Source organism: Amphiura filiformis, chromosome 11 (genome assembly GCF_039555335.1).
Source record: "Amphiura filiformis chromosome 11, Afil_fr2py, whole genome shotgun sequence".
NCBI lineage: Eukaryota > Metazoa > Echinodermata > Ophiuroidea > Amphilepidida > Amphiuridae > Amphiura > Amphiura filiformis.
In genome coordinates this window covers 44764551-44777431 of record NC_092638.1, presented here as the reverse complement: position 1 = coordinate 44777431, position 12881 = coordinate 44764551, and positions in this window count along the sequence as shown.

Below are 12881 nucleotides of genomic sequence, written 5' to 3'. Positions count from 1 at the left end.
TGACAGGTTCATAGACATTCATGTTCTGCATCAATCTTGGACTTGGGCTTTTCACCTCTGCCCCAATTAAATCATCTGCCACTTCATCTTGCTAAATACTACTAGTAGTTCTACTACTGGAACTCAGACTCATGTAATCCTCTTAGTCAGTGCAACACAAACTTGTGTAAATGACATCGCAGTGTCTACTTAAGTTCTTCTGCTAAACTCCTGCTAGTGATGCACCTGTTGAACAGATGCCTACAGTTGACCTGGTGCTACGTGTACTTTTCATGATCCACGGATTTCCCTAGAATTTGCACTAGTAACTCCTTCAGCGTTCTTTGTGTGGAGAATAGTGAACTCTGAAGACCATGATTTCTACTCTTTTTTGTAAAGATTGGTCAAAATTGTTTAGACTTTGTAGTGCATTAGAAAGGCGTTATAAAAATAAGTTTATTAGAGAACAGGGATCATTGCCAAGTCTTTTTGTGGTTGTCTAGGGTGTTTCTACCTCAGAATCTCACATTTAAAAAATAAAAATAAAAGGTTTTCCCCCTTTCATTAAGCACTATTGGAAATGGCCGAAAACTACAAACAATGCCAATTTTACATTAAAAAAAAGAAAAAAAAAAGAAAGAAAAACCTCCCTCTTCAATTCATGAAAATCCTCTGGTCGAGAACCAATGAACAAACGCACAAACCGTTTTTTGGGATGCAGCTATAATAAGTACCGGGTGTCCCAAAAAAAGGTTACATGTAGATTTCTGAAAATATTCTAAGTTACTGTTAACAAATATAAATATCCTTTTCATGACATAATCTATGTACCCTCTACTAGTACCCCTGTGAATGTCAAGTTCACAACCTACGTACATAGCCCGCATTCCAGGCATTCCTGACCAAGCTCTTTACGTGACATAATGCCACACGAGGTTCATTATTTCGCCGTCACAGCCACCAGGCATTTGGCGGGGCACTTGAGTAGGCCCAGCAATAGCATGGCAGATGCAGTATTTTATTTTGATAAACAAAGAATAAAATTTGTTCAATTTTATTTCAAGAGTTCAGTCAATAATGTAAAAACAAACAGCAGTGATTTCAAGTCAACAAAATCCAAGCAAGGTCTAAATACAAAAGATTATTATTCATTTCACTATGTTGATGACATGAGATACAGCGTGCAGAATTGCTTTCACCAAAAACGTGTTCTTCTCTAATGACCATCTTCCTTTAGGAGCTCTAAAACTGATTTATTTTCAATGTACAATATTTAATTTTTCAATACGTTTCTTTTGTGCAATAAGTTCAATAATGAAAAATAAGAGAAACATAAAATATAATAAAGAAAAAAATCTCAAAACAAAGGTGTGCTTGTGTTCTACTTTCGTTGTGCGATATTTTGATGGTTAGCCACTTTTGACACCCCTGTCATCTTGCGCTCATAAGTTAATTTGCCTTGAATTCAAACTCAGCAAAGAGTTACAAGAAGGATAAATAAATAATATCTAAAAAATCACATTGTTTTGTTGTACCATCACAAAATGCGGCTCATTTTCTACATGTAACCTTTTTTATGGGACACCTTGTACATTTTATCGCACTAACGCAACAAATGTGTCCTACATATGTCACTGTTCTTGCGGTAATTGTTGCGTAGATATTGGAAAAGTGTTGACCCTTAGTAGTTGAAATATGATAGTGAAGTACTTTGAAAGCCTTCTATAGCGTGTTATATCTTTGACAAACGCAAACCCAGTTGCAATTTGAGTAGGCCAGTGAGAGAGCTGATTTATGCTGCTTTGAGTTGCCCTTGTATTACTATATACAAGACCCACAATATAGCAGTGTAAAAGAAGCGGGAAAAGAAGAAACAAGCCGGCAATAAAAGCACGTGATTGAAAAACAAAATCGGATTTCCTGTCACAGAAACTGATTTGTCGTGAAGTATGTGTTTGTTTGTTTTGGATTTTTGCTGTAAATGTATATGATTGTGGTATAAAAATGGATAGGTCTCTGCTTTCCATTGCCACAATGGCCTGTTTTTTTTTTAACCAAGAGTGCGGGGTTCTTAGTGGAAATAAGAGTACGGGTATGTGCGGCAGACTCGTGGTGTATTTTTAGATTTAGTTTAGACTCTGGGTGCATTTCAACCATTTTGGTTCATTGATGGCCCTCAATTTTATGAACATTTAGTTTAAGAACGGGTGTTTTTTGTTCCGCAGGAACTATGCCCGGATTGATCAAAACACCCGATACCAGTTCTTAGCATATCCTCTTTGTAAAACTTGCTTGAAGCATGAATTATATGTCTGAGAAAGATACTGTTAAGAGTTAAATGCTGTCTCTTGTGCACTAGGTTGTCAAATATTTGCTTGGTTTAACAGTCATGAAAGTGAATGGAGGCCAGGATATGTAGCAGAGACAATTACCCTCTGTTTAGTATGTAACAAGGCATCTCATTAGTCCTGCTGTTTTATATCACAATGGTCGAGTTCTCAGTTCATTGACTCTTATCTGTATTAATGTTATTGGGATCTTGGGATGTGACAGCAAAGTAATGACAGAAATACAATACTTTCAAACCCCAAAGACAACTAACATTTTTTACTATGTAAATTGTGTAACTTTGCCTTGCAGAGATTCGGCTTAATTTATAAAGTGGCAATGATTATGCTGTATTTGCTCAGACTCACTTTCACGTACTTGCCATAAATCCTCACCAATTCCCATCAGTGAGTACACTGCCCTTTGGTAGAAGCTCATATACTGTACCAAGGAAAATAGGGTCCACAAGCATACGCATACTAAACAGCATGCATACACTATAGTATTTTGTGTAAAGAAAATAATTGGTTTCACTTGTAAATAGATTTTTATTTTTGATATGCATGATGTTAAGAATAGATTAGATTTATTTCTTTTCTCTGTATGCTAAGCATGTGTTCATACTTAGTTACATTGCCCGTGTATACTAAGTATGAGATCATACTAAACTACACTATCTATGTATGCTAAGCATGTGTTCATACTTAGTTACATTGCCCGTGTATACTAAGTATGAGATCATACTAAACTACACTATCTCTGTATGCTAAGCATGTGTTCATACTTAGTTACATTGCCCGTGTATACTAAGTATGAGATCATACTAAACTACACTATCTCTGTATGCTAAGAATGTGTTCATACTTATTTACATTGCCAGTGTATACTAAGTATGAGTTCATACTACACTATCACTGTATGCTAAGCATGTGTTCATACTTAGTTAAATTGCCAGTGTATACTTATATACTAAACTATCTCTGTATGCTAAGCATATGTTCATACTTAGTTATATTGCCATTGTATACTAAGTATGAGATCATACTAAACTACACTATCTCTGTATGCTAAGCATGTGTTCATACTTAGTTACATTGCCAGTGTATACTAAGTATGAGATCATACTAAACTACACTATCTCTGTATGCTAAGCATGTGTTCATACTTATTTACATTGCCAGTGTATACTAAGTATGAGTTCATACTACACTATCACTGTATGCTAAGCATGTGTTCATACTTAGTTAAATTGCCAGTGTATACTTATATACTAAACTATCTCTACCACTTACTACTTAGTATACCAGTGTATACTAAGTATGAGATCATACTAAACTATACTATCTCTGTATGCTAAGCATGTGTTCATACTTAGTTACATTGCCAGTGTATACTAAGTATGAGATCATACTAAACTACACTATCTCTGTATGCTAAGCATGTGTTCATACTTAGTCAATTTGCCATTGTATACTAAGTATGAGATCATACTAAACTATACTATCTCTGTATGCTAAGCATGTGTTCATACTTAGTTACATTGCCAGTGTATACTAAGTATGAGATCATACTAAACTACACTATCTCTGTATGCTAAGCATGTATTCATACTTAGTCAATTTGCCATTGTATACTAAGTATGAGATCATCTGTATGTATTAGTTACATTGCCCGTGTATACTAAGTATGAGATCATACTAAACTACACTATCTCTGTATGCTAAGAATGTGTTCATACTTATTTACATTGCCAGTGTATACTAAGTATGAGTTCATACTACACTATCACTGTATGCTAAGCATGTGTTCATACTTAGTTAAATTGCCAGTGTATACTTATATACTAAACTATCTCTACCACTTACTACTTAGTATACCAGTGTATACTAAGTATGAGATCATACTAAACTATACTATCTCTGTATGCTAAGCATGTGTTCATACTTAGTTACATTGCCAGTGTATACTAAGTATGAGATCATACTAAACTACACTATCTCTGTATGCTAAGCATGTGTTCATACTTAGTCAATTTGCCATTGTATACTAAGTATGAGATCATACTAAACTACACTGTCTCTGTATGCTAAGCATGTGTTCATACTTAGTCAATTTGCCGTTATATACTAAGCAGGAGTTCGTACTAAATTACTTATGCAATGCATTATGTGTATGGTTATTATGAATGTACAATTAGTATACTGCTTCAATTGTATTGAAAAATATATAAATAAAACACTTGAATGAAACTTAATGGTTTAATGTGTACGTGTGTTAATGCAGTCTATGAAATATAAAAATTATAAAAAAGGTTATAATTAAATTAATCAAATATTTAATTGTATTTTGAAAGATGCATATATACCTCTTTTCAAGTTATAAATTATGCGAAGTCACAAATCTCGTAAAAAAATAGACTTTTAAAAGTCTAATTTGAAAAAATATCTTGTTTTAACAAACGTTTACGGTGCCAGGATAGTGACAACTCGCCAAACGTCCCTTGCGATGAAAGTGCCAGCCCTAGACCTATATCCATTTCATATTGAAGTGCCCATAGGCAATTTTGAAACTTCGATCACGATTTGAGCAACGGTAGTCCGTAGCTGGTACGCCTCAAATGCAATACAATATAAACTCTATGAATAAATCGGTATAGATTGCTTATTTGCAATCGGAAGAAATGTCGCTCTCATAAGATCTATTTTTAATGTTGAATAACAATTTCGATGTTTCTGCCTGCAAGATATTGTAGATGTGAAATTGTAACAACTAGTACCACCCACGGATAAGTTTCAAATAAGAAAAGAGACATAATCTCCAAAAAAGTTCTTCTTTATCAGTTTGAAAAAAGATGCAATCTGATGCCAAAATGATAACGCTTTGACTTAAAGGGTTATCATGCAGTATTGTAAATTGTCTTGGTTGTGTGTATGAGAGAAAGAGAGACAGAGAGAGACAGAGAGGCGAATAATACCTTTTACATGCTTCATACCGTAACTAGATTCCTCTACATGAACTTGTTAGCTGCCATATGAGCCAGAAGTTATTACGGTTTAATATAACTTGATGTTATGTGTCATCTTTCATAAAAACGTATTTGATGACAGTTAGAAGTTGACAGGTAAACATGCTTATGCATCTTGAATTTGTATCAATCTGGATCTCATGGAGGATGAACGTTACTAACTACGAGAGGCTTAATTGAAGGTTACGCCGAGTATTTTAGTTGTTTAAAAAGTAACACTAAACATTACGATCACTTTTTAAGGCCTTCATGACTGAGAGTTGTTATATTTGATATGTTGGTCTCAGTTTATGCTTGCATGTGTATCTTGTATTGTATAACCTCGGTGGTTTCTTTTTTTCACAGCGTTAGCGTGTGTCCTTATAAAGTCCAACTGTGTTAAACAAACAAACACATTCCACTTTGCTTATTCCAGAATCATTCAAGCTAATCGGGTAGCAGTATTAATTTTAAGATTTTCCTCACAGGACTTCACCCTGAGCTCTGTATTGACTTGCCTGGAGCACTTACAACTTTCAAATACCAAGAGACACGTGGCAGAAAGGACGGGGGAAAGGGTAGATTATTATTATAATTGGCATTATTTTATGGGGAGTAAGCAAAACAGACATAGGACGACAACACTGCCAAACCAAGGTGTGTTGTATTCTTATTCGCATCCATCCCATGCAGGACCCCCGGGGCAGGACCATTCCAGAGAATAGGCATGATAGGGTACAAGCTACATTACCCAGTGCACTATATACACTTTAACATCAATTTGTTTAAAAATGGGTTAAAATGGATAACAAAAAGCTTCTGCTAGGATTTGAACCCGGAAATCCCTCGAAAAAGTTTTTACTATATTATCTTGCCCATCCTTGCTTATACAATCAAACTACACGTAATTACACTTGAAAAAGAGTGAACACGTGCGTCATCACACCTTAAGTACTTATGTGTCCTAGTTTCATATGTGCTAGAATATTTGATTTATGCAGATATTTTGATAATATTTTCTTTTCATTGCGCCCGGTGATTCCATTTGCAGTGAAATCTAGGAACCAAATCGCTGTGTATTATAACCATATCTGCCAATCACAGGGTAACCTATAACAAGAAACACACCCAACCGCGCCTCTGTTATGTTTGCCTTATTGACAAATGTGTGCCGTGTTGGGGTAATCTTACATATGCTGGATACATGGGTGTGGTCTACATTGCTCGCTACCATATCTTCTGAATATGCATAAGTAGGATATCTTTGATCACGTCTCGTTAAACGGTTAGATTTTGTGTGAGAAAATCTGCTTAACTTATACTGCCTGATACCACTCCCCTTTGCAAGAGATGGGGCCACAAATTAGATCAGCTGCGCGGAGTGGTTCACAACTTGCTACATGTAGCATGCAGTGTTTTAATTTGGCAGAATATTTTATTGACTGCAAAAAAATTCAAGAATTTTAAGATTCTACTTACAAGACTGAGGTTTACAACCCGAGAAATCTATTCTGCCCCACCATGACAAAAGGGCATAACATACATTTTTTGAGAAATGGAGTTATCACCTCAGGAAGGTCAATACATATTATATCTACCTATTAAAACTATAAAACACTTTTATTCTAACCTGCAAACACTAATAAATAGCCAAATTAGGATTGTTTATCCTGTACAAGTCAATGCAGGCTGAGCACAGTTTTAATAAATTATCTCGAATTGACCTTGACGCACCTACAACTCTCACAATACCAACCGGAGGGGGGTTCCCCCTGATTGAAGATATACGTGGATGTGCCACGGTTTTGGGCCCGGTTTTGGTTTTCAGCGATTTTGGTATAATGATTAGGACTACATAATATATCTTTAGATACGCTTCAATCCAAAAGTTGGCGATTACTTGGTAAAAAGGTCCATTTCGTTGTGCACCCCAAATGAAATGTGTGTCTGGTTTATGTAGTTTGTTTACCACAAACACTTAGGCTATATTTTCTGTCCCCACCATGGTTGTGGGTTCGAGCCCCACCACGGCCAGTGTGTTGTTTCACTCCACCCAGGTCAGGTGTAAAACGGGGAGCTGCTGGAGGTAATCACAATCTAAGTCGGCTGAGAGTACCTTCGCACATAGACCATTAGATGTTCTATGTTTCGCATCATTTGCGGACTTGTGGAAGCGGAAATGATTGTGATACATCCTAATGGCAGTGGAATAATTATTGAAGTGTGCTGGTACTTAGGTGTAGTGCACGTTAAATCACCGACATCTTTTTTTGGTTAGAAGAAGTATTTAGTTGATATTTTCTAGATTTTTAATTGGCTGTTTAAGTTCAGTCAACATGAATCGCATGGTACTTCCAAAATATCAATTGCAGTCAAAGGTTCCTATCGTATATAGTAGAAACAGCCAAGCCTATGCGGTCATGCAACTTGAATCTCAATATAGTTATCTTATTTTCACAGGGCTTCTGATTTCTCATGAGACATTCACACAATCCTCAGCCTGGCGAGTAGGCCCTACACGAAAGGTTACAGTCATGTAACTCTAAAAGTCACTCGCGGTTTTCAAGTTTTTCCAAAGGCCATGGAGGATGGAGAGTATTATCTGCATTCCTTGACCATGTTGACTTTGGTTGATTTCCTTTCATACCCAAGAGTGCACGATCCACTCATAAAAAGATTTAGAATGTGAAAGCATCCCAAATCAGTTTAGAATTTTTTTGTAAAAATAAAACATTGAAATGTCACGGTATCAAATTTCAACCACGATATATAGCAAAATTGAGATTGTGTCAACACATAACGCTGGTGGAGCACATAGGTTCTGGTTTGGTTGTCTGGTTAGGGTGCTCATTCAGGTGTAGGGTTTATAGGCGATAACTCAATTTTGTAAGTTGTATAAGATTCTCATCTGCTGGTACTGTATGCGCTTCTGACGTTGAAACATGGGACTATAATCAAAACCTTACCCTTTAGGGTTTGAATAATAGCCAAAAACGCACCCTGGACAAAACATACGATACCGGTATTACGGTATTCAACGAGGAATATCCCACACCGCTTGGCGACCCCATTCGAACCCCTTCCCACTCTTATAATAAATGAATACAAGCATTCGGGAAAAGACATCTCTGTGCAATTCTTTATTCACTTAATTGTAAATACCTGAATGAAGATATGTACATTTTTTAGTTGGGGATTTAAAATGTTGAGTTAAGGAAATGTATACATTAAAAAAAGGTTCAATACGAAATACCTATTTTTTTATTCATATGGCAAGCAACAACAAAATTGGGACAAAACTACAAAACTGAGGTGTGCTGAACTACCAGGGAGCACTGAAAGCACAAAAGAGCACTGTCACCAACACAAGGTGCAGTGCTCCTAACTCAGCAGAACTCCACCACGGTTGTTTGATGCCATGTAAACTGTAGTCATTTTTAAGAAATAGCGAACAATGATGGCGCTATTTATCTTAAATCCTGTGTGCATATTTAGAAGGGTTAGACACATGTATAATGCCATTAGAAAATCTGAAAAAATACAAACAAGTAGCAATGAAGTTTTCAAATAAAATAAATTTATCATGAAATAAGGAATAAATTATAATTAGTTGGCTAAATAATTTGAAAAAGAAACAAGAATCAGGGGCGGCGCCACAGGGGGGGGGGCAAGGGGGGCAATTGCCCCCCCCCCTATGAATTTCAAAAAAGAGGTAAAAGGAAGGGAAAAGAGAAAGAGAAGAAGGAGAGAGAAAAGGGAGGGGAGAGAAAGAGAGGAGGGACAAGAAGAAAAGGAGCCATTCCCCTCCCTGGCCATGGTTAGAAGGAGGAAACTCCCCCTTCGGACATCTTGTCCCTTGTGGAATGTTGGCCTACGCGGTTTTAAAGTTGTTGGTTTTTATATTTTGGGCCCATTTTCGGCAAATTTTCCCCCATAAAAGTCACATGGCATCTCTTGCCTTTTCTCCCAACTACTTTACTTTGGAAAAATCATGGCTACGTCACTTTTCTGTGTCATGCAGCAATTAATTATTATTAAGAAGTTTACTTTCAGTCCGATATCACACAACTTTTACGGGGTTTCATCACATTGTATATCCAAAACCTATACTAGAACGCCTCATTTTACTAAAACCGGCATATCATATAGGCCTACAATGCAACTGACTTAACACACCGCGTTGCGACCAGAGGCGTAGGCCAGATCCGACCCGGGGTGTGGGGTATAAATCCCCCAAATATTTTGATAGGGTAGATGGTCTATACAATCATTCCCCAATGTTGATGCCTGTATGTGGGTTTCTGAACAAAGTAACCTCATATTTGGCCATTGTAGCCTAAAAAGTGCCAATTTTGTCGCGCTTCGCGCGACTTAATTTAACATTTCGGCCATATTTCACTTCGTGCACATTTGTACCATGAATTTATTTTGTTGCCAAAAGGTAGTGCTGGATTAACTAATAGAGTAGGTCCATGCCTAAAACCAGCGGGCTGAAAGTCGGACCCGTGAATGAAATCCATAAAAATATGCGGTTAGAAAATAAATAAATAACCCTAAAATGGGTGAAAATGGTGCATTTAATACCTTCATTTGTGCTTTAATTTTGAAAATTTTCCACATCATGAGGGGGGCACATCCCCCCTCAGACACCCCCTGCGTCGCGCAAGCGCGACGGGCAGCGCTGTTGCGCCGCATAAAAAGTTTCACTAATTGTTTTGCCCCCCCTATCAAAATACCCTGGCGCCGCCCCTGACAAGAATCTATGTTAAAAATAGCTATAAACATATGTATATTAGTGCGATAATTGTTGGTATTGTCAGTGTATCACACAGAAAAATCGGACCTTCATTATGTAAAAAAATACCAAGTATAATGATGTTGTGTATAATTTCGACAATTTTATACACAGGTTAAGTAAAATGTCATCAAAATGTTTTACCAGTTGTTATGTTATTTTAAAATGCACCTATTCGAAAGGCAAAACATATATTCGCCAGATATTTTGCCGATTTTATGTAGTTTTTACCTATTTCAGGGAAGAATATACAGCGCCGACCGAAAACAATCCGCCATTACGGCGGACACGACGTGTATGTGATCGTGTAGCGCATGCCTCCTGAAACATCATTCAAATAGGTAGGTTTCGAAGTCACTAGCTGGAACCAAACTGGAGATTCGTTCGATAAGTTATGCATGGATTTCTTTGAGACATTAAAAATGGCTATTTATGAGTTCATTTACTAGATTTATCAACATTGAAATTGACATTGCAGCGCATTGCCACGATCATGAGCATGTGCTACGACAATCATTACGGTACGATACTGTACTGTACACTACATTCGGACACTGCGTGTATAGCAATGTGTGTGTTGAGGTAGATAGCGATATTATACGGTAGTGCGGTGTAGATGTGATGCATTGAAATGACTTTGATAATGTAGGTAGACCTACAGTATCAAGTGTGGGAATTGTATCGTACATGTAATGCGAGAGAGAAATGCTACATTGAACATTAACTAGATAGCGGGTTGAACTGATAAAAACGAAAACAAAAACAAAATAAATACTTCATGCATGAAATTGTATTGTTGAACGAATCTGACAGTTGACCAAGATCTGATGACTTCAAATCTATCATGAATCATGTTTCAGCATAAAATAAAACAGAAAGAAAGAAAGCCCCAATCCCCGCCCCAATCCTACCTAATAATAAAGTATTTTTTTGCTTAACTGGTATGTTTTTTACAGTTCAAGGTTGTGTGAAAAATACCTATTTGTTATGGGGTTCATATATATGCTACATAAATGTTATGTATTTTTTACATAGGTCGTGTAAAAAATTACATAGCAATTATGTAGTAAAATACCTAATAGCTGAGGTAAAGAAATCTACATTAAAGTTATGCAAATATTGTACCTAATATGCGTAGTATTTTTTTACTTAACTGCTATGTTATTTTTACATAATTCATGGTTATGTAAAAAATACCTATTTGTTTTGGAGTTCATATGCTACCTAATGTTATGTATATTTTTTACATAACCTGTGTAAAAAATTTTCTGTGTGTATTGTCCAGGTCTAGACCTGGACAATTCTACAATGTTTTGTTACAAAAATTAATAAAATGATCACATTAAACAACCGTGCCACACATACAAAACATATAAAAATACCAAAAAAAAAGCATCAATACAATCCAGTAAATTATGTGTGAGGATTTGAGAAACGTTGCGGAATTGAAAATGGGAAGTGCGATATACACACTCAAAATTAAAGCTGATTAATTTTCAGATTTGTATTGTCTATAAATAATTTGCGTAATGCCATTTATCTTTCACAAATAATTTTCTATAATGAAAACTGCGCGTAGCAGTGAAACGGTTCATAAAACAGTTAATGTTATATATTCTACTTAATTTTTCTCCCACGCTTACTAATGAATGCAGCATTTATATAAAATTTTCTCTGCTTAGTTTCAAAATAAGGAGGCATATTTGCCTTCTAGCCCTGTTTGGCTTACCATGTAAAATATGATATCGAACATTCTCTGGAAAAGAAACATGATATGTTTTGTCAAGGATTTGTGTTAATTGCTCAATTATAACTTGATATCACCGGGATTTAACAAGTTATTTATTTCATGGATATGAATAATTTCGAGCTAGTACAATACAATAAGACTTTCTGAATAACGGCATTAATATTAAGTTAAAGATAATCTTTTTCTGACATTTTCGGAAATACTATAGCTGATTTTAAACACAAAGGAATTAGTCACAAACATAATTTAAGCACACGAAAGTCATCTTAAAAGGAAGGCGAGGAAACTTTGATGAGAAACTGAATAGACTGAATTTTTTAAAGAGATTATCAGGTTTGAAAATGAATAAAGGCAAAAGAAATGTAGTTTGTAATATCTCTATTGATACCCAAGTTGTTTAATCTTTCGATCAAAAAATCTAGCATACCGTAGTTGTAGATATTAGCTCCTTGCATACCAAGTGTTCATAATCTTAAATGTTTACCTGATAATATAAATATAGATTCTTATAAGATTGATCGAGTCAGCATATAAAGGAATAACCGGATTCATTGGTAAGTTATTTTTGGTTATTTACATTCACCATGTTTATGTTCATACTAGCAGATACGAATGTTTAGTTTATTTCATTTTAATATCTTATTTTTCACCCTCATTGGTTGCTAAACCTATTTATTTCATTAACGCGACGGATGATTTTAAATCTGAGTTGAAGTAATTGGTTTGGGGAGGAAGTCAATTACAAGACAATTGCGCCAACTATGTATTGATATCAACTAATAAGGAAATATTATGTTGTTAAATTGTACCTTGATAAGGAAAGAGTTGCCACCCAGGGGTCAGATTTCAATCTGTAAGCATGTAAATGTTTCTGTTTTTGTAAATATTTCATCTCTAAATGATCTCATACAGTGAATGCTCTGAAAAATCCAGTTTGTCACGTAAGATCAAATCAGCAGTAATACAAAAAGACTTAAAATAAACACACCCCCACACCTCCACACCACAACTCATCCCCCCCCCCA